At 40.2% G+C, this 23,994-nt stretch overlaps 1 protein-coding gene across 3 annotated transcripts in view; it reads right to left on the bottom strand.

Annotated features, from left to right (window-relative positions):
* IKZF1 (IKAROS family zinc finger 1) overlaps positions 1-12,196 on the bottom strand; it is a 69,044-nt gene extending 56,848 nt beyond the window's left edge. Inside the window, exon 1 of one of the 3 annotated variants that reach the window (XM_071454765.1) lies at positions 12,117-12,196. The gene's annotated coding sequence lies outside the window, so the exon portion shown is untranslated. Of the gene's footprint in view, positions 1-11,006; positions 11,844-11,870; positions 11,958-12,116 lie in introns of those variants that run through there. The other 2 variants (XM_071454756.1, XM_071454746.1) reach the window with 2 other exon arrangements.
* Positions 12,197-23,994: the final 11,798 nt, after the last annotated feature.

Here is a 23,994-nt window from a genome sequence, read left to right as displayed (position 1 = left end):
GCAGCAACAGCCACTACCTCCATTAATAATGAATACACCTCCAGCCACAGCAGATGGGCAGAGCAGCAGCTCCAGGCTTTGGCCCCTCGCTCGCCTGGGAGCCCTTGCCTCAGATCGCACCAGCCTGGCACTGCACGGGGCAGAAGTACAGCTCCCAAAAATAGTGAAACAAGCCCAGGAGGGAGAAGGAACCCGTGCCTTCCTGTTTTGCTGACAGATGGCTGGCTCCACAGCGTGGTAAGCGATACCAGGAAGCTCCTGCCCTCTGCTTGCGACATACCATCTTCCGAGGAGCCAGCGACCAGTGACCACAAACACCAGGGAGAAGTGTGTGGAGAGTTAGTGGGGTAGAAACAAAACTCAGGTTCTCAATCAGAAGGGGACCCTGCAGGTCCCAAGGCTCGAGGGCTGGCTACAGACAGCTGGTAGCCCCTTGGATAACAGATGTGCTGCTGGAGCAGGTAGTCCCATCACAACTTGGTCCCCACCTTGAAGTACGGCATGGGCAGCTGAGGTAGCCTCAGGTGGGGAGGGGGCAAACAGCCTACACACTCTTTGTTCATCCATGGAATGTTAGCTCACATCTTCACCTGCTGCAGCTGGCTCCAGATCCTATCAAGCAGAGAAGCTCTTCTTTGCTGCCTGTACCTTGTAACTCAGATGCTTGCACTGTCAAGCCTGCTTCCTGGAATTAAACAAGCATTTTCTTGAAGGATGGAAGGAGAGGAGGATGTAGTTCAAGTTCCTGGGAAAGGGTTCAGCTTTATCCTAACCTTTTTTAGCCCAATTTCCATGATTATTCTTTTCCCAAAACAAGATCTTCAACCTGCTCTCCAAAAATTTGCAGTGGGAAAGTAACAGCTATTATTGTGTTTAATAATTTCATAAATCTTATGATCTACTCTCTTGCTTCTGTACGTCAACAGTACATCTCAGATCCAATATATTGCTGCCCCCCACCTTCCAACTTACAAATCCTGTCTTTCCTCACCAGGCCCATGCTAGAATTGCAAAAAGAGAGTGTGTAGGCTGCAGGGCTGCAGATGGATAGGATGTTGAACAGATTATAGTCTATGCAATTTGCAAAAAATATTGGGTATTCTTACAGAGCATTCTGGCTGTTGCACCTGTACCGTAACACTGCTTAATGTCCAATAATGCTCTGTCTGGCTTTATTATGCACCTAAACTTTAATTCTAGACAAGCGATTTGTTTAACGTCTATATATAGTCCTCAGAAATTACTACAGCTATGCAAAATGCAAAAAAACACCTTCCACTTCACAATTTGAGTCAGTTTCTATGGGACTGAAGAGCTTTCTATAGGACCATTTTTATTAAAGTAGTCAGTGGGAAAAGCAGCTTCTCTTGCAGGAGGGAAAACCCTATAATTATAGCCTGCTCAGTTACTGGAAGCATGGTGAATTTATGGCAGGTGGTTAGGTACAAGTGCCTTACTTCTCCTGCAAGTATGACTGAATACAAAGGAAGCAAAAAGAAATGGGAATGCATTTTACTACTGCTTTCTAGGGTCACCTAGCTACTATTAATCAGTTAATTACTTCACATTTTTCCAGAGTATAGTGAACCCTAACCAACCAAAAAAGCCACTTCAAGAATATACACACAAGAAAGGGGTCACACTCTGGAAGGGCACTTTATTCCAACTGCACCTGCCTTCTTGCTGTTCCTGGGGCTTCAGGAGGACTGGGAGTGCCAAGGGGAGGAGGTGCAAAGAAGAAAGTTTCTCCTAGTTTTGTATTCCTGAATTTATCTGCCTTTGTCTGGACAAGCCTTACACTCAGTATTTCTGCAACTTAAGCCACACACTTGTCAGCTGTACTTCCTGCCTCTCGCTGTCATCAGGCAGAACTCTGTTGGAAAACACTTCCCAATGGAGAAGTCCCATTTCCTGATTTCTTAAATGAAGAGCTAAACTACAGGGCTGATTTTTTTTGCTTGTTTGGTTTGTTTGCTTGGGTTTTTAATGAAAATAAACTGGAGTACAGTTTGTTGTGGGGTTTTGTTTTTTTGTTTTTTTTTTTTAATGGAATAGTTTTAGCTTGCTTTCTTTGAGGTTGGATGACTGCCTGTCCCAAAACACACCCTCAGATCTCACATCAGGGTTTAGGCTTGAATTAGGTGATTTTAAGACACTCGGCAAAGCTGATCCATTTCACAGGCATGGAACATTGAGAGGAAATAGAGCTAGTGGAAAAGTGATGATGGAAAGATATTTTTTTCTTCCCAATAATTAGAATAATTATGCACGGCTCCTAAATGTAGATTAAGATCCACAAACATTACACAAATTGATAAAAGCAGAAAAAAAAAAACCTTTAGAAAATCCTCAAGAGTGTTTAAATCCCTCCCAGAGGAAGGGTAAGTACTAATGAAATCCCAGCTAAGTTCAACTTAGGCCCTGTATCAGCAAAGAATATATGACAGGACATCTGGCACCCCATCTCAGTTCTGCAATTGGCCATGTGTAGGTTTTGGCCCTTTGTCTGTTAAAAGTCCCACCAGACTTGGGCATAACATATCTGAGCATAACAGATCTTGGGCTAAATTTTATGTGCTAAGAGTAGAATTTACCCTTTTGCCTTTGGTACGGTAAATCTATGAATAGGAAACTATGCCCTGATTTTTCTCCCTTTCCTCTACTCTAGAATCAGCAGAAGCAAGAATTGTCACACTCTAGAAAATAAGAGATCTTATGTACAAATATGAGAATTTGCACTGAAGCATCTATTTGTAATCAATTTGTAAATCAATAAACCTTTATAATGATTTATCTAAAAGAACAAAGTTTTGGCAATGTTTCTGACATAAAACCCTAAAATTATAGTCTGTTTTGGTTCGGCACGAAAGAGATGTTTTTTAATTTTTCAGTGTTTAAGTTTTCCCCATGAATCAAATTTGTCACTAGCATATACTAGTGTGTATGGCTTCATTGTCTTCAATGCAGTCACATTTCTTTACATTTTCAGCTAATTTAAGAGCCCGAAGTTAGAAATCAAAAGCTGGGTGGGCACCCGACTGAAACAATCTTGCTTTCAAATGCTGATCCTGTCTCACTCTCATTTACAGCAGGAAAGGGATTAGCACCTAGGTGATAATAGATAATTCTTCTATTTAGGAATACAAATAGCTTCAAAGTTTGGCCCCTTATTGCAAGACCTACAAAATAGATAAAATTCCTGTCAAAAAATCGATAAAAATATTTCTTCAAGGCTATTCAGATAAAGAACTCTAACCTGCATGCTTTCTTCTTCAGACTATGAATACCACATTCAGAGATGAAGCTACTACAATCCTTTGGAAAAAGAATCAAAATATTGCAACTTTAAATTACTTGATAATCAACACACAACCCTTCTGAAACATTCTGTTGATTTTGTTTTAAATAAGAAAGCATCTAAGTGGCCATGATTTTGGATTAAAGTTAGTCAGCATTTGTCCTGAAGAAAATTTATGTGTCATGAATTTCCCTCCTTGCAACTTTCTCTACAATATAACTTATGCTATGTCTTAATAATTTATCAAAATGCACGCCATGAATCATTGGAAGTACTGTTCCATTTATACCTAATGTAAATTACAACCAGAAGCAGGTTTAGGACCTTTTAGAATTACAGGTGTAAACAGGAAGAAGTCGTTGTAAGATCAAGATTTTTTAATCTTTCAGAATACAGCAAATTAATTATTAGCAAATCTTGGCTTATTTTTTTGTCTCCCAGCAAATTCAAAAGTAAACCTCCTTGTCAAGAAAATGAATGCTTAGCATTTATACAAGACTTCATCAATTGATATAAAGCATGTGTAAGCATGTCAGTCCTTCTACAATCCTGTTCTCTTAGGCTACTGAATGATCCCAAGACTGGGCCATTGATGTGATTCAATGGAATGACCCAACCCAATGCCAAAGACTAGCTATCCTTTTTCTCTTCTGTGTTTCCCAAGCTACCTACGTACTGACTTCTCTGGGATGAGATGTGCCCCACACTCAGTACAATGGAACCTCACGGTAAGGAAAAGAAATCACAAGTGCTGATATTTGTGGAGCCACTTTGGTCTTACACCAGCGCACCAAAACTCAGAGCTGTCCTTCCATCTACAGAGAGCTCTACCTCTGGTGCTGCAAGGACTCCACAAATGTACAGCACATCCAGCTGCACGGTTCCTGACAATTCTTAGGTGTAGCCATGCTGAGCAGACAGAAAGGTGCCCAAAGGAACACTTCTGTCTTGAGTGTGGCCCGCAGAGGCAGGTACACTTCCCTGAAACCTCAAAGCAGAAAATAAGCACTCACAAAGTCTTGAGGGGAGGGGAAATAAACTTTCTACAAGGGACCTGGTGCTCTGCAGGTGCTTTTGCAAATATAAAAAGTGAGGGGAACATGCATTCCTCAGTGGTGACAACTCTTGGTTAAGTGTGAAAAACAAGCAAAGAGGCAAACCCAAGAGTTACTTCCACAGTCACCTTGAGGAAAGGCCCAGCTGTGCAACCCCCACTTCTGTAAGCAGTCCCATGGCAGGAAAAGGACTGCTCACATTGGTCACTGGAGCAGCTGGCTCTGATGGAGCGCTGGTGTGTGAGCACGTCTTGTGTCTGTGGTCTCTGACAGATCTCATTGGCTACTCACCACACAGGCTTCACCTTTAGCAAACTAAAACTCCAAACCAACAACCAAAACCATAAAACCCCAATCCACTTTAAAACCTAAATTGAAGCTCCTAAAATGGGTCCTAGATGTAACCACCCAAGACACATAAAGATAAGTTTAATAAATAAATTAATAAAAGAAAAGGAGGTTGCAGCCCAAAAAACACAAAAAACTCATATAGCCCTTTAAATACCTGACAGGAGAATTTGCACATTAAAAACAGGTTAGGCATGGTATCATCATATATGTCTCATCAATCTTTTGGGGTTTAAGCTGGGAGCTGCATCTGCTTGCAGAAAGATAGTACGGCTGCATTTCTAATTGCACCAGAGGGTCTCAACCTGCTGGAACCAAGGCTCTTGTATCCATGAAAGTCATGGAATATAGGGCAACAACCAAGAGAAGAGGTGAATAAAGACACTTTTGCAAAAGGATTTAACGTTTAGCTTCATTTTAAACCAAAGAGCTAATATATATATATATATATATATATATATATATATATATATATATATAAACAGGCTTATAACTTCATGTACAAATGTGCTAAATATGGTTAAACATGCAACAGGAAGACTGTTAAACATGGAAAGAAGGTAATCTGTATTGTATAACCAATCTTCAAATACTTGAAGAAAACTGCTAAAATTCTACAAACTCATTTTAATTAAAAGCATTCAATATCTCAGCTAGCAGCTGATAATTAGCTTTATTATTGTAATTTAATATGCTACACTTCACAATCTCTGTGAATGACTCTACTTTAGAACCACTTTAATTCTATTTTTAATTTCCGCCTCATCACACAGCTCAGTGTAAATAATAACTACCAAGGTGAGGGGTGGTCCTTTCTGAAAACCAAGAGTCGTAATGAGCACTTCAACGTCCTTCCATTTTTATTCAAAAAACCAAAACAAATACCTCCAGGTCTTTTAAAGGACTACATTAAAACAAAGATTAAAACTAAGTGGATCAATTTCTTTCCCTCTGCACTAATTCTGTATTCAGCATTTTCTACATAGTCAAGGGAGATGTTTAGTTTATTCAGTCATTTCTCTATTCCTGCCTAGTGTAAATGCTGGTTAACTACACGAATTGACAATACAATTATGAGCATACAGTGAAATTTCAATGGAGAGCTCCTGTCTGCAAAATGAAGGAAGCACTGTAATTCAACACACAAGATTAAGAAAAGAACTCTGCTAACAGTGCAGATGTGAAACATTTAAATGTCTGGCACATGTAAAATTAATTTCCGTGTAAGGGAACAATTGTGAGGGTGTAAAAAAAGTTGTCTCGAAGATCCTACATAATTCTCAGTTCTTTGGGAATTCTTTTTTCAAATCACTGACAAATGATAAAAAGTGCATCTTGTATCATATATGTGTGTTCCATATGTGCTTCCCCTAGCATTTTCTCTGCTTGAGCTATATTCATGTAACAATTCATTGCTAAAGGAGATAATAAAAAATCCATTCTTTTATTGACTTTATGTGCAAATTACTGGACTTGATATCATTGCAAATATGAAAAAATGTTCTTCCTTCAAGTTTTTGAATTGCAACCAGAGTAATTATAAATTGTTTCCACAATATGAGAAAAATATTAAGGTAATTTTCCTAATTAAGGGCAAGTTTTATTAACTCATTAAACCCTGTCACCTTTATTCACTAAAAATCAAGCAGAAAAGTGGAATAAATTCACCAGGACAAAGAAAACGCACACACTTACATTTTATAAATAAACCGACTATAAAAGGTGAGGGGTGTAAATTAAGGCACTCAATCTAAGAACACAGCATATTCTCAAGTGGCCAAATAGAGCTCTTAGATATTCTTCCAGAGCTCTCACTCAAGGGGAGGCAAACAGCAGACGAAGAGCTGTGCTTTTTGTATATATCTATTTATCTGATTTAAAAAGTATAGGATGTCCTCACCACAGTGTATCTAAATATGCAATAGAGAGAACATAAAAGCACCTCTTCATGCCAAGAATTGTTATTGCCGAGTATACCCTACATTATATCAGTAGTCAATTTGTCCGAATTATAGAAGCTTTCAGTAACTCTGCTTCATGATCACAGAGTTGCTTCCTAATTTCCCTTCAAACTGTTCAGGATGTTACCGATTATTAAAGGACATTACCAGCCTGAATAAGCATATTAGAGATTGGTGTGGGTTTTTTGGGGTTTTTTACCTTTAAATAACTCCTAAAAAGAACTCCTAAAATTAAAGCAAATTAGCAAGTTCCTCCATACTATATATTTTAGTTAACTGACTCTGCTTTGGCAAACATTTTGGGTCCAATCCACTATGGTCAATTACAGCTTTATACTGCAATTGCTCTGCTATTCTCAGTGAGTTGAAACAAACAGAAAAATGAAACAATTCAGCGGGGAATCTGATCTCTCTTACAGAGCAAGTTTCTCTTTCACTGGGAAAGCTAGAGCAAGTGGAATCAGAAGAAGAAATGTAAATATTTCACATGAAATAAGCAAAATAAGCAAGAGAAGTGGACAGTTCCCATGGCCTAAAAAATATGATGATTTCAGTGTGAATACTCATCCAAACTTGCAGTCTGAATGGCCTTTGGAAGCATTTATACAGGAAGCATGAGTGTGCCATGAAACTCCCAAACCTGCATGGTTCTATCCCCAAGAATTTCCAATGGTACAAACAAAGCTGAGAACATGCATGTATCTTTTCAGAGCTAGGACCTACGTTTGCAGCCACCACAATGTTGGTGGTAAACTGCTTAGTGCAAAAACCCCTTGCTCTCTTCTTGCTCACCACCTTAAAGCATGGACGAAGCTGTTCTGAAGGAGAAGGGTAGGCAGAAGTTGTCGTGGTTTTAATAAAGACGATTGCAACATACCGTAATTCTTTTTAAATTTAGGGAGCAAACAAAACTTTTGTTGAGTTGTAGTCAGGTTTATGTATAGATTGATAAAGGGACAAAAAGCCACAGTTGACCTTGGAAGAAGGGAGTTTTCCAGCTGAAGTCAGTCCACTTTGCTGGATAGCTACTGGAGAGAGAAAACTCCTGCAGCTACTTTGGATGAGTGGAAGGTATTTAAAGTAGCCTCCTGTTTAAAAAAATGCTATAAAGCTGACAAGACTGAGGCAGTCAGCCTTGCCTCATATGGCATTCACACTCATCTCTAAACACTTTTGCCACTCCAGTGTCGGGTGGGGGGAGCAAAATTAATCTTTGGATTACAGAAATAATACCTGTGAAGAATAGGTCTTTCCTCTTTTGACTCTTGCATTGAGTTGCAAGCATTTAAAAAAGCTTTCCAAAGAATTATAGTCCCAGAAAACACCAATGAGAGTCCTTATCTTCCACTTCTCAACTGGCATAATGTATTCCCAGTGTTCTTTCTTTCTGAGTAATTTTATACATGTTAGAAAAGTGGTGTTTGTCACTTGGGAGGGGAATTCCAGGGGAGCCAGCAGTGCATCCTGCTCTACTCTCATAAGGATGACAACATTTTCCAAAGATTCCATTATTGCTACACTAAATTCTACTATTTTACTATGATTTTTGGTCTAATTCTATTACTTTTAATAATAGTAGAAAGTAATGACTGATCAAAATGTAATGAAATACATATGTGAATCTTGACCAAAAAACAAAAATTACTATGGATCCAGCTTTTCTTGCACATAAAACAGGAAAAAAAAGTCCCACAAGCCTTCAATGGAAGTTTTTCCTGACATAGAGCCACACAATTAGGCTGCAATCCATGACTTTCGATATCTTCTGGACTTTTTAAGAGAGCATTTCCAAAAATGATCTGCCAGAACAGCATACAATTCATTATGCCCTTGCTTTTTGTTGCTGAAATACAGACTGGACCCATTTCCTTGTTTTCTGCAAAATTGTGGTGTTAATATAAGAAGTACCTTAGCTCAAATAAAATATGTCTGGAAATGTTTTTGGCTTCATTTTGGAGTTATCCAATTTTAATGATGAGAAAGAAGTTTTGCATTGCTGTAAAACTCCATGGATTGGTTATCCAGTTACATTTCTGCATTGCTATGCAGTGGAAGCGGCAAGCAGACCAGGTTTTTGGTATTAAGGTCCACAAGGGAAAGGAAAACTGCTACAGTAATGCTGAGATGGATACTATTGCATTTTTAAATAGTACGCTGAATGCAACACAAATGACAAAGGTGTTGTTCATGTTTATAAAAGGGAGCAAGCGACCAGATCATTCCTGGAGGGAGTACTAGCAGCTGGGAGCTGGGGTGGAAAGTCTGAGGTATATGACAAGCTTATCTCTCTAATGCAACTCAGGAGTTTGAGACCTACTAAAAACATGCCAAGGCACTTTTCTCACTTTTAATTAAGTAGCCACCCTGAGAAATACTCAGCTGGGATAAAGGATGCACATAGGATCAGTGTCTAATCTTCTCCAGTTACTGGGAGCATAAAGGGCAAAGAGTCCTCTGCCCTTGTCTTCCCATCTTTACATTGGCCCAGAGACAATAGTGATTACTCTTCAAATACTAGAGTCCATCACTCCTTCCTGACTCAATCAGGACAGTCAGTACAATTTCATATTATGCTTCTGTGTTTCTGTCATTTCCCCTTGAAGCCATATCCAGTAGGTAGAGGACTCTTGCAAGGATCAGTGCACTAGGTTTGAAGTCCAGAATTCTGGGAATGTCCAGCACTGGACTTACATTGACTTTAGCCTGGTCACCTGGTCAGTCTTCTCACTCAGTGGGTAAACCTGATTTCTCCTTGGCTTTTATCTTAAATTTACTATATAATTAGGGATATAATTTCTATTTATATTTTTCATAAACTTGCAGTATATAATGTTCTGAGTTTCACCTACTTTACTCCAGAAAAAAAAAAAAAAAACTGAAATAAAAAACCCCAAAGAAAAATATGGAAAAGAGCACCTGGGTAGTCACCAATACTAAAATTTGTGAGAAAATCTTTAAGGTTGGAAGCACGTCTGGGATAATAGAAACATGAACTACATAAAGTGCCGAGCTCTGCAGTATTTCGGACACTTCCCCCCCGCAGTTCTGCTACAGACAGCTATCAGAAGGACATGAACTGTTTTAAGAGTCTTTGGTCTTGCACATGGCACTTGGTTTCTCATCTCTTCAGGCTTCAGTTTCAAAGGCTTTGACAAAGAAGTAAGGTATACAGCCATGTAACTAAAACTTGGTAGAGTTTTGCTAAGGATTGAGGAGGTGGGCACATAATGCACTCTAAGCAGTATATCTGGTGGTTTTTATTCAGTTTTTTGACCAACATGAGTTAAAATCAAAGCAGACCATGCCAATGTTAGAAAGAAGTCTATGCAAGGGAGAAATTAAACCTTTTAGAAAAGAGACATAGTATCAACTACTGTATCAGCTGTTATATTAACACATGAACAGGGAATTTTCATTTTCCCTCAGTAACGAAGAGAACAAAGAATAAATAAAGTTACCAAAGTGCAAAAATTTTGTTTGAAAAATTCAGAAGCTAAAGGCATTGCATCCTTCATTTTTCTATTTCACTAAGGCTTCAAACACCTTAAATTAAGCAATTCACAAGCAAGGTGAGAGAGCAGTGCCACAAGCCACTCAGGATATGCCCCTGCTTAGCTGATTCAGATAAAGTATTTCCAAGTATTTGAAAGGAATTTTAGTACTTACTTCTAAATGCAACACATCAATATGCTTTTTCTTTACATTTCAATGATAATTTATAACGTTTAACAGCAAGTCATACTCCATGGTACTGCAGAGTGCGTGAGTTACAACTGATGTGAGCAGTCAACTGAAACTAACAAAGCGTGTCTTTTAAAGGATTTGGACCTTACAATGACACAGCTTCGAATTTTAAAACTAAACTATTAAAGTCTAGAAAATGGGTTATTAATGTGAATGCACAAAATATACCCAGGATTATATTCCTGGTTTATTTAATTTGGGTAAGGTTTGGACATCTGGACAGTAAATGCATATCGATGTAAGCTTGGTAGCATCCAGATATCGGAAAGAAAAATACGTAGTCAAGAAGCTCTAAATCCTAAATTCTAATCTCTACACAAAGTCTTCGAAAATACCTCTTGCACTAAGTGAAAGGAAAAAAAAGAAAAGAAAAAGATAGAAAGAAAAAGTAAAAAGAAATAACATTATATTCTTCTATAACAATTTCAATACTTTAAGCCAGTGGCCATACAGGTTTAAAAATTCTTGCATCCCACAAAACATCGCTTTTTTGAGATAATTTGCAATCATACACTACAAAATTTTCTGACACAGTATTATTAACTTTTAACAATTTTGGAAGCAGAATGCTTTGTACAATGTCTGGCAGTGTTACCATACCTTCTAAACCAAGGTAGAAAAGCAATCCAAGAAGTAATCAGGTTTCTTGAAGCACAAAATTAAAAGTTTCCTTAGAACCGACTGCTGCAGTGGGAACTCATTTCTTCACACACACAGTTTCTAACTAAGTGCATCTTCTTTAGCAACGACAGGAGAGCGAAACCGTCCCTTCACAGAGAGGGTAACTTTGCGGAGCAGGGTGAAAAAAACCCTCCAGCTGTGACAGGCTCTATGGCAAGGAGGAAAACTTCTGGTGCCACCGCTGTTCGGAAGTCAGCAACTTCTCTAGTGCCGTTCCCCTCAAGCGCACTGGGGCTGATAATTTTACAATTTCCTAATAGTTTTTACGACCTCCGTATCTGCCTCCCCTCTGCAAACTACAGGCGCAAGCACTCGGAACGCGGGCTTAGACTGAACCTAAGTGCTGTAGCTGACTCGAGAACGCAGACCAATCCGCATTTGAATCAATGAATACCCCATCTCGGCCAGCTCCTCATGGCTACTCATCTCTGAAATATTAAGGAAGCACTCTAAAACGCCTGGATTACACCCGAGCTGTATGTTCGGGTCAATGTTTTCAAATTAAAAAAAAAAAAAAACAAAAAACAAAAAACAAAACAACCAAAAAAAAAAAAAAGCGTGTGGGACGGGGAGAAGGGAGAGAAAGAGATGGGATGGGATTGGATGGGATGGGATGACCGGGCTCCGCAGTCTCCCACTTAACGAGCCCGGCAACTTCTCGGCGGCAGCACAGGCTCCGCGCGGCCCCTCCTCGCCCGCGCCCCGCAGCCGCCCGGGGCTGACGCCCCGCTCGCCCCGGGGGCTGGAGCCGGTGCCCGCCCGGGACCCCCCGCCCCGCGGTACCTGCTTTGCCGGGGCCGGGGCGGGCGGCAGCTGTGGCGGCGGCTGGCGCCGCTCCATGTGCCGGCGCTGCCCCGCGGGCGGCGGCTCCGCGCCCGGTCCCTCCCCCGCCGCTCCCGCTCGCCTCCCGCCCTCCGCCCCGCGCGGCCGCCGCCCGCTCCGCACCCGCGGCGCCCCCGCCCCGCCGGGGCTCGGGACGGCGGCGGGGGAGCGGCGGCCCTCGGGACGGAGGGACATTCACCTGCTTACCTGTTCCCGGGGCGCCCCGCCGGCTGCGCGCAGCTGGAAGCGCGGGAGAGGGGCCGAGCTCCGCGCCGCCCCACGGAGGCTCCCGGGGCCGGACTCATGCGGTGCCGGGACTCGGGTGTGCCCGCACGGCAGGCAGCTACCAGGCACAGCGATAGGGCCCAGAGTCACAGACCGTCAGCTGCAGGCATCCACCTCCCGAGCAAAGGGGTCAGATCATCCTTCTTTACTTCAACCTAGTCTTTCCCATCCCGTGCAAAACGCGTCCCGCGCTTTTTGTGCACTTGAATTTAACCGCCGCAGCAGAACTTAAATAACTTACTTAAAATCGGTGGCAGAGACAGTAACTGAAACCCAGACCTAACTCTTCAGTCCGGAGGGCATGTCAAACCTGATGGAAATTACTCATGCTTAAGAATTAAGCACATTTACACTCTGTGGAGGATGAGGATCTAATTTTTTGCTGTGCTTCAGTTCCTCATCCTCAAGATGTGGATAAAAAATACTTCCTTTCTCACATCCTACCTTTATCTTTGCTCTCATATGACAAAAGTTTAGGCATAGCTTTATGCATGTGTATAATTTCATGGATTTAAAAAAAAAAAAAAAAAGCTAAGCAAGTAGGCATTGGAAAGATCAGGAGCTTAGAATGCAAGTTTTTTGAAACAGAAACTGTTTACTACTTCCTAAAAGTTTGTCCTATAGAACAAAATTAGGTCTCTGAGGGTAAGTTGGACTTTTTTTAAGAACAGAAATAGTAAGACTGTACCCGGAGATTTATTTCAGGCACTCCTTCCCTCAGAGAAGCTCTGCAGATGTGACTGTTTTGTGCTTCACAAACTGGGATAGTATCTGGGTATGTGTGAGATGAGACCTGGGGCTTCTCAATTTTTTGATTTTTCACATTTTTCACACTGCATCTCTAAAGAGATGCAGAACCCTCCTTTTGTTGTAACCTATAAATAGACTTTATGGATCTGGTAGGGTTGAAACTCAGAGGCAAATTCTCATATTTATTCCGGAAGAACCCCATGTCTTCCAGCAGGTTTGCATACAGGGAATCAAGAGCATTTGATGAGTAGAACACCTGGCACTCCCAGGCAGTAAAAAGAAAGAAAGAGATTTACAAAAGATCCAGAGAAAGGTGCCACCATGTGCCTTGCAGTTAGTACTTTTCTCCAGCAAATCACAAAGAGCTCATCCTCAGCAGGACCAGTAATACAGGCAAGAAGAGCTTCACCAGACACCTTCAAAAGCAGAAGCTGGTTAACTCAAGGGAACTCAGCAACTTTCCACAGATATGGATGCATTTGGATGTTTCAAAGAAAAAGGACTGACACTCCACTGGGGAATAGCTCTCAGGAGCTGTTTGCTGCTCTCCTGTGCTCCAGCTGCCACAGGGCCTCTGCTCCAGCACACCAAGGGGGAATTGATTGGCATATATTTTTAAAGGCAGATTTTACACTGCACAAGCCATGTCCCATTAAATACTTGACAAAGTTTTGAGGTCAAAATTAAGTTGCTAGACATGTGTGAGCTGAGCCTGTTAAGGTTGAATCTTGTGAGATGTGATCTTCTGTTATTCACTCTGTTTAGGTTTGTTAACAGCTCGTAGGAGCTCTCTATACTCAGTAGATGTTGTGAAAAATCCTTTTACCACCGGCACCCTGGAGAGTGACCAGCAGCACAGCCACGGCAGCACTGAGCTCACTGGTCCCAGGCTCTCTCAGGTGCAGGAAGCTCCTTGCTGGGCGAGCAGCAGTGGCCTGTGTGAAGAGACCTTCACTGTCCCAGTGACGTGCCCCAAGCCCAGAGCTTCTTCAAAGAGATCTGTTGAGGGATACTTGCAGATGCACACTCAGGTACTTGCCTGAGGAGTCAGATTCTACAATCCTCCCCTTGCGGTATTTCCAGTGACATTACTGGGAATTTAGGATGAGCCAAAGTGGGCTGTAAAGGGAGAGCAATGTAGAGGGAAAAAAAAAAAGAGTGGCCTTAGAGTTGTCTAATTCACTGCCAGCTAAGTCTTACAGCAGTTGATATCTGCCAAAGAGGCTTTTCCATTGCTAGATTTATTGTGGGAAGCATCTAACAAGACTGCACAATGAATGGTTTCTTTCAGATTTATTTTTAAATGCAAATGGTAATTTGTATTGCAGGAGCTACTGTGTTTCTACTGCTGTGTACTACCACTTCCCATTTATTGCTTTCCTGCAGCAGTCTTACCAACCTGAATCCTCAAAATGGACAGCATGCTACAATCATGCTGCTTCAGTCCATTACCAGGCAGGTGCTGATGATTAAATATAAAAGTACAACAGAAAAGATTTGCAAATTGAGAATCAATAAAAAAGTGTAAAGAACAGAGCATGCATATTATGTGCAACAGCTGAAGTGTGCCAGGCAGGTGTTTCTCTTGGCTTTCTGTCACAAAATTTTTATTTTAGTTCTAATTTTTCAGAGGGTTTGCTTGTGGGATCCTGAACTGGTTGGGTGGGAAGTTCTCATTCAGTTTGGAATACAGAATTTCTGATCAAGATGAGGATGGTGAAGATTTAAAAGAAGCATGGTGATTTTTCAGAGGTACAAAAGGGTAATGGATGTTGAATTCTACAGTCAGAAATCTCCCATGAACCATGCTTTCTACTATAATGCTAAGTGTGACCAGCTCATTTCACAGTCCTTGTCGTAACTAGTTCCCTCACCCTGAGAAATCCCCCACTGGACTATTCTTCTCTCAGAGGGCTCTTCATAGTTTGGAGTGCCAGAAATGCTTAAAAATATCATGGACCTCACACGAAGTAGTTGATTGGCAGGTATTTGAATATTACTTAGGAAATACCGATCACTGCTCCAATTGCACATAATGTCTAACATTTAATATACTTTTGTTTAGAATAAAACATTTGATCCATTAAACTGTAGTCTCAGATTTTTAGCTTTAGAAAAGAACTCTGACCTCTCAGCAGAGCTCTAATGCTTTTATCTCAAAAGCATCTCAAAATTCCACATTTTCCTCTCCTTACACATCACGGGAAATACCACCTGTGCTACGGACATATAAATAGAAAATATCCCCACCAAGATCTTCTTTCTTTCTCATCAATCTGTTCATGTAGTTTTCCTCTCTGCCTTGCTGTGCTGACTCCTCAGGCACTGTTACCACATACTTACTCACCTTTCCCCCAATTTACGCTGGCTTCCCATTGTCCTTTACTTGATCTCTCCTATAATGCAAGTATCTCATTTATGTATAAGCATTTCAGACTTTTTTCCCCACATAACTTCTTCCACCAGCTGACCTCTCTGAACTCAACTACAAGTCCCTTTCTCTCTCCAGGCTGTGTATTTTTCCACTAATTTCTACCATACTACTGTTTAGTCACCTGTGTAAGATTCAAAAGCTCCCCTCATATGGTTTCTGCACTTCAGCCTCTTCCACTCTTTCTTTGCGAGCTGCTTACTGAGAGGCCAGAGAATGTCTTAATGCCTTATAGACACTAACACCAACATGAGATAAGTAATTGCTGTAACAATGCAAGGAAACGTGGATGACATGATCAGCTATGTGAGATTTTAATCTGTGTGTAGGTGAAAGTGAATAACAGCTTGTCATCAGTGGTTTTGTTAACTTCTTCCCTTTTTAGGAATAGTGTATGGGAAGAGAAGGGGGTTTGTTTATGGATTTTTTTGTTTGTTTTCTTCTTTTTTTTCTTTAATATAGAAGAATATTTTATATTATGGAAATGTAGTAGGCTGAATATGACTACAGACACTTCTGGCATCAAGGAGAGGTCCATATTGTATGACTGTTCATTGACTGATGTGTAACCATGAAGCTGAATCACAATTTCTCTTCAGCCAGGACAATCTCAAGTTTTCATGTATTTATAATTTCAGTATAATCAAATGCTCTGGTTATGGGTGTGCATAAGCACACATCCATTTACACATGCACAAAACACTTGGGAAGGGACATACCAGAGACATCATCAGTCCCACACATTCTGTCATATCACTGTTTGAAAAGCATCCTTTCTAAAACTTTCTGCTCATAGCTGCATCTGGACCAAAGCTAAGAACAAATTCAGGACAAATTCAGGAAACCTCATTCACATCCGACTTGTTATTTCCTTGTTTTGCTGATTGATCTCTGGCATTTTCACTCAGATGGCTTTTGTAACCTGAAGAACCTGTTGGAAGAACAATTGGCCTTTGGGTCTGCCTACAGGACAAGTATGATGGAGATAGCAACCAGGCACACCACCACTTCATTTCACAGGATTGACACACTATAGTTATTGCTGTTTATCTTTAGGCAGTGCACAGAGGTGCTGGATAATAGGTGTCACTTTATCACAAGCTGTTGGCTTCCCAGGCAACATGAATTGCCCAGTCTGTTGAGCAAGACAGGGCATTCTTGATGACAGGCTAATCAGTTTTGTCAGGGACTTGGTTACATACAGTAATACCTTGGTGTCAAAGGAAGGGAGCAGGACACAACTCCTTTCTACAATGGGAAAGTTCTGACTACAGAGTACTGAGACACTGCTGTCACCAACAGCACCCTCAGCTAGGATAAAACTAGGCTTGCAAGAGTGACACTTTTTGCTTTGAAGACTACCCAGCAATGACTTTGCATATAGAAACATGGCATGTAACTGAAATGTAACTGAAACCAAAATTCAGTCTCTCTGTTTTGAAATACTCCCTATGGCCTATGGACAAAATTTTGCTGCTTCAGCTATTTTAAATGAAAAGTTTAGTTTATGCTTCTTTTTTTACAACTAACTTTACATATTCAAAATTCAACATCCATTTACATCTGGAAACAGCTACTGAAGTGCAATAATTACTCTTGATTTCTAACAAAACTAAGAACAGAAGTGCTTTGTTCAGAATTACAAACGTAAAATGATTTGATATTTCTTTTTCTTAAAATGCCTCAGAACAGGACCCCAGTAATTTATGCAGAGTATGTACCTAGTAGTATGTTTCTAGTATGTATCTGCAAGGTTTCCAGAACTCTTCAATCAGACAGGAGGGAAAACATGCAGTGTCCAACCCAGGGCAAGAAAGACAATGAAGGGGCTAGAACACCTCTCCTAAGAGGAAAGACTGGCAGAGCTGGGGCTGTCCAGCCTCAGAAATAGACAGCCCAAAGGGATCTTCATATCTAAATACATGATGGGAAAAAAGGGAGAAGAAGCAGGCAGGTTCTCCTCAATAGTTCTCACTGCTAGGACAAGAGAAAAGGGGTGAAGGAAATTTCACCTGAAAGCAAAGAAGTGCTTTTTTTACTCTAAGTGTTCAAACATTTGAACACGTTTACCAGAGAGGTTGTGGAGTCTCCAACTGTACAGATACTCAAAACCCAGCTGGATTTGTTCCTGGGCAACCTGCTCTGGCTGACCCTTCTTCAGGAATGGGGGTGGATGAGATGATCTAAAGAGCCTGGGATAAGAACAAGGCAATAATCTGTTTTTCAGAGACCATTAAATATACATACAAATTTAAAAAGAAAAATGTTCTCTCTTGTTAACTTTTCTCTTACTGATCCCTTCCAAACTTGTACCATTAAGGCTGTACTTCAGTTTAAATTTCTCAACTAATTTTCTTCTCAGAAAAGTGTGGTAAAAGTAATCTATACAAAAGGAGCTGAATTAAGAGGGTTTATCACACAGTTCCTTTGGCCATCCATTGCATCTGAGGATCAAATTGTTTGGTTTGTATATTTTTTGCCCGTTTTTTTTTTAACATATATTACATGGAGGTGCTAGAGCTGTCTGTTTACAAGATGAAGATCACAGTGTTTATGACTTTTGTACTACCCAGGCAGAGATGAAGATGTTTCTGAACCTAGTCAAACACTGGATCTATTACAAGAACAGCATTGTTAATCAGGCATTTCTCCACTAATAGAATTGTGTAAGGGCTGACTAACATTTCTCTTGAGGGACTACTGCCAAAATTATACCTACATGAGAAGGTAACTGGAAGTAGGAAAAAGATATAAGTCCATTTTTGCATGGCTTTAATCTTGGCTTAATTAGGAAGAATGGTAGTTGGTTGCCAAATGGACACTTCACTTTCTTGCTCAACTACTCTTATGATTACCCCCTAAAAATTTATATGGACAGATAAAAAATCTTAAAAAATCTGGTGGATTTTCTGGCAAAGGTGAAATGATACAACTCTGCTGTAATTTCAGTGATCTCTACTAAGAAACAGAAAGCAATGAAGAGTTGTGTTAATGAACTGACGTACTGATCATAGAGGTTTACTTTTTCATTTTCTTTTAAATCCATCTTTTAAGGTCTCTTGTCTACTTTTTTCAAGCCACAGATCTCCAATGAAGTCAGATTAGAAAGATTCAGAAGTATGTTACTCTCAGTTTTCAGAAAGAGTAAACTATTAACAGCACTGCTAATATTTGAAGGATTGATTCAACATCACTGCTCACAAAATCTTCAGTGACAAATCCTAATTTTTTTAAGTTAACTTACTACTGATATATATTTAGTGAGAATCTGAACAATTGCATTGCCTGCTGTTTCAATATTCAATTGTTTTATTTGATTATGTGAATCATATATGGTTGTTTCTGAACTGTCCAAAAATGGCAAGAATTCACCTTTTAGTGGATCTCGTACTCATTCTGTGACAGATTTGTTTTCACTGAACATTTGTATTAAAAAGTTTAATTCAGCTTTATAAGTACACTCATTTGGCCCTAGAAAGTCTGGTGTCCATGAGATCTGCCATCTTCTACAGGCCCCACCTGGCTCAGGATACTGCTCTTGTGCATAGTTAGAGATTAATTATAACTTCTGATACTTGCTGCACTTATGAGAAATATCTTGAGGCTAGAAAAACAAACCCATTTTAAGTAAGCTTATTTTCATGGCTTCCTATTCCAAAGTATTTCAATATAGCTGAGAATGTATATCTCTCTGGATTATTTTCTTTATAGCTAGTGATGGCAAGTATGTATGTGATCAGAGTGCCACTGTGGTACGAGTACCATTGTGATCTCTATCACTTGTTAAAACCTTTAATATTTAATAGCAGTTAAGAGTTTCTGTTAAGGAATCCAAGGGGTAGATGTCTTCTATTGCTAACGGAGATAAAGCAAGCTCTGGAGACCACTGCTGCATTCCAAGCAAGAAGATTGGATAGAATTCACTCTGCAGTTTTAAGTGAACCATTCAGTGTCTTTGTGCCACAGTTCCTTGGAGAAAATGGCAATGTTAACACTTCTTTATTTCACAAGGGTATTCAGAGGACACCATAAACATTTTGAGAATTTCAGAAAGTGTGGTAAAGGAATCCATTATAAGGGCATATCTGCAGGGCAGGCCGAACCTTCTCTGCCTTCACATTGAGCTGGCCAGATGACAAGCCAGCTGTGAGCTTGAGATGGATTAACCTTGGCTGGCTGCCAGGTGATCACCAAGACAGTCCCTGGCTCCCCTTCCTCAGCAGGACAGGGGGAGAAAATACCAAGAAAAAAGTCATGGGTCAAGGTAAGGACCCAGAGCTCACTCACTGACTACCATGATGGGGAAAGAGACTCAGCGTGGGGAAATGAATTTATTTTATAGCCAATTAACAACAGAGAAGAATAGGAAAAATACAAAACAAACAAACAAAAAACCAAACAACAACAAAAAAACCCTAAAATCCACCTCCCTCCATTGCTTTCTTCCTAGGCTCAGCTTCAGTTCTGATTTTTCTGTGTCCTCCCCCCTGAGTGCTGCAGAAGTTTGAGGAATGAGGTTTGTGGTCAGCTCATAACACTTCATTTTTTCCACACCTTTTTCATCACACTGTTCCCCTGCTCCATGGAGTCCCTCTCATGGGAGGGACTTCATGTACTGCTCCAACATGGATCCTTCCCATGGTTTGCAGTCTTTCAGGAGTCGATTATACCAGGTTCGTTACCCCATGGGGTCAAAATTCCTGTCAGAAAACCTGCTCCCGTGTGTGCTCCTCTCCCTGGACTGCATTTCATATCCTGCCAGGAACTGATTCAGCATGATCTCTCCATGAGATGCAACTTCTTTGGGGCACATTCACCTGTTGTGGCATAGGGTCCTCCTTGATCTTCAGGGTGGATATCTGCTCCACTGAGATACTCTGTGGGCTTCAAGGCATAACCTGCTTTGCCATGGTCTTCTCCCTGGGCTGTTGGGGAACCTCTGCTCCAGCACCTGGAGCACCTCTTCTTCCTTGTTCACATTGGTCTTGGTATTTGCTCCTTCTCTCACATTTGCTTGCAGCTGCAGCACAGCTTTCTTACATACAATTCCCCAGAGCTGCCACCAGCACTGCTGATGGCCTTGGCTCTGGCTGGCTGGAACTGGATCTGTCTGACAAGGGGCAGCAGCTCACAGAAGACATGCCTGCAGCTTCCCCTCCCTACCAATGCCATGCCATGTAAACACTGATGGTAGCTTGAAGATAGCAGCACAGCTGGCTGACTCCCAGTGAACAGCTGCTTACTCCAGTGGATGCACAGCAGAGGTAGGGAACATTGTATCTCTTCCCTTCATCTAGGTAAAGGGATGCCTGTTTGGCAGATAAGCAATATTTTACACCTGGGCTACTAAAAATCTGTACTTCAGATTATTGATTATTTTATTTGTTATTTGAATTACCTGAATGCCAATACAAAATGCAGATGCCATTCAGAGTCTAGGAGCCCATCACGTGTGAGGCAGTGTGCAAACAGTTCATGACCTATATTTAGTCAGACAACAGATAACCAACAGCTACACACAGCTCAGGGAACTCAAGGAAGAGGTGAGATCCTATCAAGCAAATAAATAGGCCAGGGACTGAAGTGCAGCCTCACTGTAGTTGCTATCAGGTTTTGTATTATTTGTATAGTTTCTCTTATCCCACAGATAAAAACAGGTTCAAAGGAGAAAATGAATTATCTGGGGTAGAACATACAGATACATCCTTTCCAGCCCTCCAAGAATAAAATTTGGATCTGAAAAGAGAATGAGCAGGCTGGAAAGAGTGGTCAGGGACACAAGACTCTTCCAGCAGAAGTACAGTAAATAAGTATTAGATTAAACTGAAGATGGAGAGCCTGGAGTGGATAAAAACTCCCCAAACCATGTGCTAAGGCAGCGATGTTCCCAGAATTTTGAATGCACATGAACAGGAGAGGACAGGTTTGTCTCTGACAAGGATGAGACACAAGGTGATGAGAATTTATACATGAATTTCAGCTACAGGCAGGTCTCGGAAGGGCCTCCCCTGGGCAAAGCCATGCTGAAAGGATCCACAGCTTTCAAGCCTATTCCTAAGATGAAGCTATGATAAAGACTTTTTGAAGGGAGGGTCATCTTATTTATTCAAGTCTGAAGAAACATGTATTAGACATTGTAATTATGATGCTGATCCTATTGAGAATACATACTAAAGGTATGACTGTCACAGCAGCTCTTTGTCCCATGCCTGCCCTTTCCCTGGGTGTGTCCTTTATAGAGGGTGCCTCAGGAGACTCAAGATGGAGATGGGTGATATTAGGGTGAAATTAACCATAAAGAAAACATTTAAATAAAAATGATTAACCCGCTGTTAGAGCTATTATGAGACAGAAAAGAAATGTCAGAGAAAAAAAATGTGTACCATGACTGCTCCATTACACTATAATTAGTTTATCTTTGTATAATTTATGCTTAACTCTATGTCAATGAATTCAACAGAAGAAGCCCCTGGCCTGCAGCAGGGCTGAAAAAGAGAGGAGCCCTGGATAGCAAAGAATTTTTAAAGGAATTCTGTGAACTGAGATGTGTCCCATCCTTAGAAATTAAAAGGAAACAACTCCTTTTGGTACAAGCTAATTGATATCAAACTAATCATAAACTAGGCACCTAAATATCTTCAAACATCTATGCTTAGATTGCCAATTTTACCTCCACATAGGTAAATACTTTTAGGAGGAATTTGGAGTATTTCTCACTGCTTATATTATATAATCAGTCTAGTGTCTCTTGATAGGCATCAGCTGAGTTTAATGAAAAGTATTCTTTATCTCAAGGGAGGTGAACAATTATTCTTTTTTCTGGTTCTCTAACTCCTTCTTCCCTTTAGAGACTAATATTTGACTAGAAAAATAATCATTAAGAGAGTTTATGCTGTTAGATGGAGATCTAGCCCAGTTACCTGACTTAATGACACAAACACCCAGTAATATGTATATATTGATGCCTTGAAGTGAATACCAGGATGTTTTGTCCTGCAAGGTAAATATTGATCAACATGTACAGTGTATTTTTCCTTTGGATCAATATGCCTGTTTCTTCTTAAATCAATAAGTACTTATTCTTACATAGAGGAAAAGTTTGTCTCATAATTGGATAAAATTGGGTATATAGCAAATGAGAACATTTTTCTTGCTTAGCTCCAACAGTTGTAGGGCTCAGGGTTCTAAAAAATAAAACCCAGACTGAACATGTAAAGTGCTGCATATGAGGTTCAAAAAATACTATCACTCACATCTGCTGAGCCAGTATTGTACACATCCACGTATATGACCCAGTTTTTTAGTCAGTGAACAATGGTGCTTACTGAATTCAGCTGAAGCAGTCAATATTCCACATTAATTTATCTGCTTTTTTGTTATTTTTAACTTCTTGGAGTATTTCTCTGTGTGTATGTCTGAACAATAGCTACAAATTTCCAGGGAATCCTGGGACCTGTTTTGTGATCTTCAAGCTCTGTGTCTTAACTGTTGCTTGCAATTGATGGTTGCAATGGAGAGCCTGACTTTGAAATAAGAGAGGAGATGAGAATTTGACCATTATTTCAGAACTACAGCAGTTTCAGAATCTGCAGTTTCATATTTTTTCCTCTATTTTAGAAATACTTGTAGAAATTATTTGCTAAAAAAAGCTTTTCCTGACTTTGTTGTTCTTGTGGTTGCCACTACAGGTTAGTATTAGTTAAAAAAAAAAAAACAAAAAAAAAAAACCAAAAAAAAAACCCCAAGAATTTAATCAAAACACTCAAATCCCAAACATAACTAGATTCCACACTTCAGTAAAGCAAAAAGGCAAACTAGGTAGCTATAAAAGTGCTAGTTTGGTCTACTGTAAGAGAGATTTTTTCTTGTAGATCTCAGACTGAAAATGGTAATATTGCAAGGAAAAATTAATCAGGAAATAAAGTTAAGAATGCTATTTAAATATACAAAACTGGACAAATGAACCCCCTTTATGGGTACTCTCTCAGTGCCCCTCCTTCCATTAAGAATTCAGAACATGAAGAAATATTAGAAGCATTGTCATATTTAAAAATTTAAGAATAGAAATGCTTTACAAAAAACAAGTAACTTCAGATTATTAACTGCATTAAGGCAAAGCAAGAAAAAAAACCATGAACATGCACAGCCTTTAATTTATCTTATGAATAAATGCATAATGGAATAATGTAATAAAATGCTACTTGCACACTCTAAAGAACTGTAGTGAGGGTTCTCATTTCTGTCCTCTGCAGAAATAGTTAAGCAAAGTCAGAACCTGTCTGCTGAGCTTGGCTTTTGAGGAGGAACCTCTATTTCCAATCTCCAGTATTGCTAGGTGAAAATATCTTCCAGTTTATCAGATACATTTATACCACTACATATTGACATTTGTATCCGTCAAGTGAGTTAAGTTCTCAGTGTATTTTAAGTAGTTTAAATTGACTGTTCTGTGGCAAATTAAGGCACTTTTGTTAGGACTAATTTGCCAGAAGGTTGCTATTTTGGCCAGGATGGAATTTTCAGACTGCCTAGAGGAAAGCCAGTATCCAGTGGCATGGACTTGCAAAATTCAATTAGACCATTTGGGAAGAATAGTCTCCAAAAATACTTTTTCCAGGG

This window comes from Agelaius tricolor, unplaced genomic scaffold (assembly GCF_023055355.1).
Source record: "Agelaius tricolor isolate 1412-34295 unplaced genomic scaffold, bAgeTri1.0.p SCAF_2, whole genome shotgun sequence".
In the NCBI taxonomy this organism is placed as follows: domain Eukaryota; kingdom Metazoa; phylum Chordata; class Aves; order Passeriformes; family Icteridae; genus Agelaius; species Agelaius tricolor.
Note: the sequence above shows the minus strand (reverse complement) of the source record. Positions and strands in the feature narration are given on the sequence as shown.